Source organism: Heptranchias perlo, unplaced genomic scaffold (assembly GCF_035084215.1).
Source record: "Heptranchias perlo isolate sHepPer1 unplaced genomic scaffold, sHepPer1.hap1 HAP1_SCAFFOLD_66, whole genome shotgun sequence".
NCBI lineage: Eukaryota > Metazoa > Chordata > Chondrichthyes > Hexanchiformes > Hexanchidae > Heptranchias > Heptranchias perlo.
Window position 1 is genome coordinate 2004325 of NW_027139688.1, and position 8351 is coordinate 2012675.

Below are 8351 nucleotides of genomic sequence, written 5' to 3' on the forward strand. Positions count from 1 at the left end.
GAGGTGGAGGCGAAGGAGGAGGAGGGGAGAATGAACAGGAGTTGTAGAAGTAGGTTCAGTTGGAGAAGGAGCAGGAGGTGAAGAAGGAGCAGGACGGGGAGATGGAGCTGGAGGAGGATAAGCAGCAGGAGGATGAGAAGGAGCAGGTGGAGGAGGAGGAGCTGGATGTCGAGAATGTGAATGAGGTGAAGAAGGAGCTCGAGGGAAAGAAGTAGCAGGAGGTAGAGATGAAGCGGGAGGGGGAGAAGGTTCAAGATGACGAGAAGGAGCACGAGGAGGAGAAGGAGCAGGAGGCGGAGAAGAAGCAGGAGTTGGAGAAGGAGTAGGCGGTGGAGAAGGAGCAGGAGGTGGAGAAGGAGCAGGAGGTGGAGAAGGAGCAGGAGGAGGAAAATGACCAGTCGGAGGAGAAGGAGCAAGAGATGGAGGAGGAGCAGGGGCAGGAGGTTGAGCGGGAAGTGCAGAAGGAGCAGGAAGAGGAGGTTGATCAGGAGAAGGAGAAGGAGCAGGAGGTGGAGAAGGAGCAGGAGAAGGAGAAGGAGAAGGATAAGGATAAGGAGCAGGCTGTGGAGAAGGAGCAGGAGGTGGAGAAGGAGGAGGAGGTGGAGTAGGAACAGGAGGTGGAGAAGGAGCAGGAGGTGGAGAAGGAGCAGGAGGTGGAGAAGGAGAAGAAGGTGGGGAAGGAGCAGGAGGTGGAGGAGGAGCAGGAGTAGGAGAAGGAGCAGGGGTGGAGAAGCATCAGGAGGAGGAGAAGAAGCAGGACGAGATGAAGGAGCAGGAGGTGCAGAAGGAGCAGGAAGTGGAGAGGGAGCAGGATGTGGTAGTTGAGCTGGACGAGGAGAAGGAACAGGAGGGGGAGAAGGAGCTGGAGGTAGAGAAGGAGCAGAAGGTGGAGAAGGAGCGGGTGGGTGAGAAGGAGCAGGAGGGGGAGGTTAAGCAGGAGGAGGAGAACGATCTGGTAGAGAGGGAGCAGGAGTGGGAGATGGAGCAGAAGGACGAGAATGAGCACGAGGTGGAGGAGGAGCGAGTGGTGGAGACGGAGCAGGAGGGGTTGAAGAAGCAGGATGGGGAGAAGGAGAAGGAGGCAAAGCAGGAGCAGGAGGGTGAGAAGGAACAGGAGGAGGGGTTTGAGCAGGAAGTGGAGAAGAAGCAGTAGGGGAAGGTTGAGCAGGTGGAGGAGAAGGTGCAGGAGGAGGAGAATGAGCAGGAGGTGGGTTCAGGAGGAGGGGAAGGAGCAGGAGGAGGGGATGGAGCTGGAGGTTGATGTGGAGCTGGATGTGGTGGAGGAGCAGGTGGAGGCGAAGTAGCAGGAGGGGCAGGTTGAGCGGGAGGTGGAGGAGCAGCAGGAGGTGGAGGAGAAGCGGGAGGGGGAGAAGGAGCAGGAGCAGGAGTAGGAGAAGGAGTTGGGGGAGGATAAGGAGCAGGAGGTGGAGAATAAGCAAGAGCAGGCGAAGGAGCAGGAGGGGGACGTTGAGCAGGAGGTGGAGGAGGAGCAGGAGATTGAGGTGAAGTGGGAGGGGGAGAAGGAGCAGGAGGAGGAGAAGGAGCAGGAGGGGGAGAAGTAGCAGGAGGGGGAGAAGGAGCAGGAGTAGGAAGAGCAGGAGGTGGAGATTCAGCAGGAGCAGGCGAAGGAGCAGGAGCGGTGACGTTGAGCAGGAGGTAGAGGAGGAGCAGGAGATGGAGGTGAAGTGGGAGGGGGAGAAGGAGCAGGAGGAGGAGAAGGAGTTGGAGGATGAGAAGGAGCAGGAGGGCGAGGTTGAGCAGGAGGAGGATGAGCAGGAGCAGGACAAGTACCAGAAGCAGGACAAGGAGCAAGAGATGGAGAAGGAGCAGCGGGAGGAGGTTGAGCAGGAAGTGGAGAAGGAGCAGGAGGAGGAGGTTGATCAGGGGGAGAATGAGCAGGAGGTGGAGAAGGAGCAGGAGGAGGAGAAGGAGCAGGACGTCGAGAAGGAGCAGGAGGAGGAGGAGGAGATTGAGCAGGAGAAGGATAAGGAGCAGGATGTGGAGAAGGAGCAGGAAGTGGAGAAAGAGCAGAAGGTGGAGAAGGAGCAGGAGGTGGAGGAGGAGCATGAGGAAGAGAAGGAGCAGGAGGTGGAGAAGGATCAGGAAAGGTGAAGCAGCAGGAAGCGAAGAAGGAGCAGGACGAGAAGAAGGAGCAGGAGGTGGAGATCGAGCGGTAAGGGGAGAAGGAGCAGGAGGGTGAGAAGGAGCAGGAGGTGGAGAAGGAGCAGGAGGTGGAGAAGGAGAAGAAGGTGGGGAAGGAGCAGGAGCTGGAGGAGGAGCAGGAGTAGGAGATGGAGCAGGGGTGGAGAAGCATCAGGAGGAGGAGAAGGAGCAGGACGAGAAGAAGGAGCAGGAGGTGCAGAAGGAGCAGGAAGTGGAGAGGGAGCAGGATGTGGTAGTTGAGCTGGACGAGGAGAAGGAACAGGAGGGGGAGAAGGAGCTGGAGGTAGAGAAGGAGCAGAAGGTGGAGAAGGAGCGGGTGGGTGAGAAGGAGCAGGAGGGGGTGGTTAAGCAGGAGGAGGAGAACGATCTGGTAGAGAGGGAGCAGGAGTGGGAGATGGAGCAGAAGGACGAGAATGAGCACGAGGTGGAGGAGGAGCGAGTGGTGGAGACGGAGCAGGAGGGGTTGAAGAAGCAGGATGGCGAGAAGGAGAAGGAGGCAAAGCAGGAGCAGGAGGGTGAGAAGGAACAGGAGGAGGGGTTTGAGCAGGAAGTGGAGAAGAAGCAGTAGGGGAAGGTTGAGCAGGTGGAGGAGAAGGTGCAGGAGGAGGAGAATGAGCAGGAGGTGGGTTCAGGAGGAGGGGAAGGAGCAGGAGGAGGGGATGGAGCTGGAGGTTGATGTGGAGCTGGATGTGGTGGAGGAGCAGGTGGAGGCGAAGTAGCAGGAGGGGCAGGTTGAGCGGGAGGTGGAGGAGCAGCAGGAGGTGGAGGAGAAGCGGGAGGGGGAGAAGGAGCAGGAGCAGGAGTAGGCGAAGGAGTTGGGGGAGGATAAGGAGCAGGAGGTGGAGAATAAGCAAGAGCAGGCGAAGGAGCAGGAGGGGGACGTTGAGCAGGAGGTGGAGGAGGAGCAGGAGATTGAGGTGAAGTGGGAGGGGGAGAAGGAGCAGGAGGGGGAGAAGGAGCAGGAGGGGGAGAAGTAGCAGGAGGGGGAGAAGGAGCAGGAGTAGGAAGAGCAGGAGGTGGAGATTCAGCAGGAGCAGGTGAAGGAGCAGGAGGGGTGACGTTGAGCAGGAGGTAGAGGAGGAGCAGGAGATGGAGGTGAAGTGGGAGGGGGAGAAGGAGCAGGAGGAGGAGAAGGAGTTGGAGGATGAGAAGGAGCAGGAGGGCGAGGTTGAGCAGGAGGAGGATGAGCAGGAGCAGGACAAGGACCAGAAGCAGGACAAGGAGCAAGAGATGGAGAAGGAGCAGCGGGAGGAGGTTGAGCAGGAAGTGGAGAAGGAGCGGGAGGAGGAGGTTGATCAGGAGGAGAATGAGCAGGAGGTGGAGAAGGAGCAGGAGGAGGAGAAGGAGCAGGACGTCGAGAAGGAGCAGGAGGAGGAGGAGGAGAATGAGCAGGAGAATGATAAGGAGCAGGATGTGGAGAAGGAGCAGGAGGTGGAGGAGGAGCAGGAGGTGGAGGAGGAGCAGGAGGTGGAGGAGGAGCAGGAGGTGGAGGAGGAGCATGAGGAAGAGAAGGAGCAGGAGGTGGAGAAGGATCAGGAAAGGTGAAGGAGCAGGAAGCGAAGAAGGAGCAGGACGAGAAGAAGGAGCAGGAGGTGGAGATCGAGCGGTAAGGGGAGAAGGATCAGGAGGGTGAGAAGGAGTGGGATGCAGAGCAAGAGCAAGAGGGGGCGAAGGAGCAGGGGGAAAAGAAGGATCAGGAGGACAAGAAGGAGTTGGAGGAGGGGAAGAAGTAGGATCCGGAGAAGGAGCAGGAGCAGGTGAGCGAGCAGGAGGCAGAGAAGCAGCAGGAGAGGGAGATGGAGCCGGACGTGGAGAAGGAGCAGGAGGTGGAGAATGATCAGTTGGAGGAGGAGGTGGAGGCGAAGGAGGAGGAGGGGGAGAATGAACAGGAGTTGTAGAAGTAGGTTCAGTTGGAGAAGGAGCAGGAGGTGAAGAAGGAGCAGGACGGGGAGATGGAGCTGGAGGAGGATAAGCAGCAGGAGGATGAGAAGGAGCAGGTGGAGGAGGAGGAGCTGGATGTCGAGAATGTGAATCAGGTGAAGAAGGAGCTCGAGGGAAAGAAGTAGCAGGAGGTAGAGATGAAGCGGGAGGGGGAGAAGGTTCAAGATGACGAGAAGGAGCACGAGGAGGAGAAGGAGCAGGAGGCGGAGAAGAAGCAGGAGTTGGAGAAGGAGCAGGAGGAGGAGAAGGAGCAGGAGGGGGAGAAGGAGCAGGAGGAGGAGGAGCAGGAGGTGGAGCTTGAGCAGGAGGAGGCGAAGGAGCAGTTGGGGCAGGTTGAGTAGGAGGTGGAGGAGGAGCAGTAGGTGGGGGAGGAGTAGGAGGTGGAGGAGAAGCGGGAGGGGAGAAGGAGCAGGAGGAGGAGAAGGATTTGGAGGAGGAGAAGGATTTGGAGTGGGAGGTTGAGCAGGAGCAGGAGGAGCAGGAGGAGGAAATTGACCAGTCGGAGGAGAAGGAGCAAGAGATGGAGGAGGAGCAGGGGCAGGAGGTTGAGCGGGAAGTGCAGAAGGAGCAGGAAGAGGAGGTTGATCAGGAGAAGGAGAAGGAGCAGGAGGTGGAGAAGGAGCAGGAGAAGGAGAAGGAGAAGGATAAGGATAAGGAGCAGGCTGTGGAGAAGGAGCAGGAGGTGGAGAAGGAGGAGGAGGTGGAGTAGGAATAGGAGGTGGAGAAGGAGCAGGAGGTGGAGAAGGAGCAGGAGGTGGAGAAGGAGAAGAAGGTGGGGAAGGAGCAGGAGGTGGAGGAGGAGCAGGAGTAGGAGAAGGAGCAGGGGTGGAGAAGCATCAGGAGGAGGAGAAGGAGCAGGACGAGAAGAAGGAGCAGGAGGTGCAGAAGGAGCAGGAAGTGGAGAGGGAGCAGGATGTGGTAGTTGAGCTGGACGAGGAGAAGGAACAGGAGGGGGAGAATTAGCTGGTGGTAGAGAAGGAGCAGAAGGTGGAGAAGGAGCGGGTGGGTGAGAAGGAGCAGGAGGGGGAGGTTAAGCAGGAGGAGGAGAACGATCTGGTAGAGAGGGAGCAGGAGTGGGAGATGGAGCAGAAGGACGAGAATGAGCACGAGGTGGAGGAGGAGCGAGAGGTGGAGACGGAGCAGGAGGGGTTGAAGAAGCAGGATGGGGAGAAGGAGAAGGAGGCAAAGCAGGAGCAGGAGGGTGAGAAGGAACAGGAGGAGGGGTTTGAGCAGGAAGTGGAGAAGAAGCAGTAGGGGAAGGTTGAGCAGGTGGAGGAGAAGGTGCAGGAGGAGGAGAATGAGCAGGAGGTGGGTTCAGGAGGAGGGGAAGGAGCAGGAGGAGGGGATGGAGCTGGAGGTTGATGTGGAGCTGGATGTGGTGGAGGAGCAGGTGGAGGCGAAGTAGCAGGAGGGGCAGGTTGAGCGGGAGGTGGAGGAGCAGCAGGAGGTGGAGGAGATGCGGGAGGGGGAGAAGGAGCAGGAGCAGGAGTAGGAGAAGGAGTTGGGGGAGGATAAGGAGCAGGAGGTGGAGAATAAGCAAGAGCAGGCGAAGGAGCAGGAGGGGGACGTTGAGCAGGAGGTGGAGGAGGAGCAGGAGATTGAGGTGAAGTGGGAGGGGGAGAAGGAGCAGGAGGAGGAGAAGGAGCAGGAGGGGGAGAAGTAGCAGGAGGGGGAGAAGGAGCAGGAGTAGGAAGAGCAGGAGGTGGAGATTCAGCAGGAGCAGGCGAAGGAGCAGGAGGGGTGACGTTGAGCAGGAGGTAGAGGAGGAGCAGGAGATGGAGGTGAAGTGGGAGGGGGAGAAGGAGCAGGAGGAGGAGAAGGAGTTGGAGGATGAGAAGGAGCAGGAGGGCGAGGTTGAGCAGGAGGAGGATGAGCAGGAGCAGGACAAGGACCAGAAGCAGGACAAGGAGCAAGAGATGGAGAAGGAGCAGCGGGAGGAGGTTGAGCAGGAAGTGGAGAAGGAGCGGGAGGAGGAGGTTGATCAGGAGGAGAATGAGCAGGAGGTGGAGAAGGAGCAGGAGGAGGAGAAGGAGCAGGACGTCGAGAAGGAGCAGGAGGAGGAGGAGGAGAATGAGCAGGAGAATGATAAGGAGCAGGATGTGGAGAAGGAGCAGGAAGTGGAGAAAGAGCAGAAGGTGGAGAAGGAGCAGGAGGTGGAGGAGGAGCAGGAGGTGGAGGAGGAGCAGGAGGTGGAGGAGGAGCAGGAGGTGGAGGAGGAGCATGAGGAAGAGAAGGAGCAGGAGGTGGAGAAGGATCAGGAAAGGTGAAGGAGCAGGAAGCGAAGAAGGAGCAGGACGAGAAGAAGGAGCAGGAGGTGGAGATCGAGCGGTAAGGGGAGAAGGATCAGGAGGGTGAGAAGGAGTGGGATGCAGAGCAAGAGCAAGAGGGGGCGAAGGAGCAGGGGGAAAAGAAGGATCAGGAGGACAAGAAGGAGTTGGAGGAGGGGAAGAAGTAGGATCCGGAGAAGGAGCAGGAGCAGGTGAGCGAGCAGGAGGCAGAGAAGCAGCAGGAGAGGGAGATGGAGCCGGACGTGGAGAAGGAGCAGGAGGTGGAGAATGATCAGTTGGAGGAGGAGGTGGAGGCGAAGGAGGAGGAGGGGGAGAATGAACAGGAGTTGTAGAAGTAGGTTCAGTTGGAGAAGGAGCAGGAGGTGAAGAAGGAGCAGGACGGGGAGATGGAGCTGGAGGAGGATAAGCAGCAGGAGGATGAGAAGGAGCAGGTGGAGGAGGAGGAGCTGGATGTCGAGAATGTGAATCAGGTGAAGAAGGAGCTCGAGGGAAAGAAGTAGCAGGAGGTAGAGATGAAGCGGGAGGGGGAGAAGGTTCAAGATGACGAGAAGGAGCACGAGGAGGAGAAGGAGCAGGAGGCGGAGAAGAAGCAGGAGTTGGAGAAGGAGCAGGAGGAGGAGAAGGAGCAGGAGGGGGAGAAGGAGCAGGAGGAGGAGGAGCAGGAGGTGGAGCTTGAGCAGGAGGAGGCGAAGGAGCAGTTGGGGCAGGTTGAGTAGGAGGTGGAGGAGGAGCAGTAGGTGGGGGAGGAGTAGGAGGTGGAGGAGAAGCGGGAGGGGAGAAGGAGCAGGAGGAGGAGAAGGATTTGGAGGAGGAGAAGGATTTGGAGTGGGAGGTTGAGCAGGAGCAGGAGGAGCAGGAGGAGGAAATTGACCAGTCGGAGGAGAAGGAGCAAGAGATGGAGGAGGAGCAGGGGCAGGAGGTTGAGCGGGAAGTGCAGAAGGAGCAGGAAGAGGAGGTTGATCAGGAGAAGGAGAAGGAGCAGGAGGTGGAGAAGGAGCAGGAGAAGGAGAAGGAGAAGGATAAGGATAAGGAGCAGGCTGTGGAGAAGGAGCAGGAGGTGGAGAAGGAGGAGGAGGTGGAGTAGGAATAGGAGGTGGAGAAGGAGCAGGAGGTGGAGAAGGAGCAGGAGGTGGAGAAGGAGAAGAAGGTGGGGAAGGAGCAGGAGGTGGAGGAGGAGCAGGAGTAGGAGAAGGAGCAGGGGTGGAGAAGCATCAGGAGGAGGAGAAGGAGCAGGACGAGAAGAAGGAGCAGGAGGTGCAGAAGGAGCAGGAAGTGGAGAGGGAGCAGGATGTGGTAGTTGAGCTGGACGAGGAGAAGGAACAGGAGGGGGAGAATTAGCTGGTGGTAGAGAAGGAGCAGAAGGTGGAGAAGGAGCGGGTGGGTGAGAAGGAGCAGGAGGGGGAGGTTAAGCAGGAGGAGGAGAACGATCTGGTAGAGAGGGAGCAGGAGTGGGAGATGGAGCAGAAGGACGAGAATGAGCACGAGGTGGAGGAGGAGCGAGAGGTGGAGACGGAGCAGGAGGGGTTGAAGAAGCAGGATGGGGAGAAGGAGAAGGAGGCAAAGCAGGAGCAGGAGGGTGAGAAGGAACAGGAGGAGGGGTTTGAGCAGGAAGTGGAGAAGAAGCAGTAGGGGAAGGTTGAGCAGGTGGAGGAGAAGGTGCAGGAGGAGGAGAATGAGCAGGAGGTGGGTTCAGGAGGAGGGGAAGGAGCAGGAGGAGGGGATGGAGCTGGAGGTTGATGTGGAGCTGGATGTGGTGGAGGAGCAGGTGGAGGCGAAGTAGCAGGAGGGGCAGGTTGAGCGGGAGGTGGAGGAGCAGCAGGAGGTGGAGGAGATGCGGGAGGGGGAGAAGGAGCAGGAGCAGGAGTAGGAGAAGGAGTTGGGGGAGGATAAGGAGCAGGAGGTGGAGAATAAGCAAGAGCAGGCGAAGGAGCAGGAGGGGGACGTTGAGCAGGAGGTGGA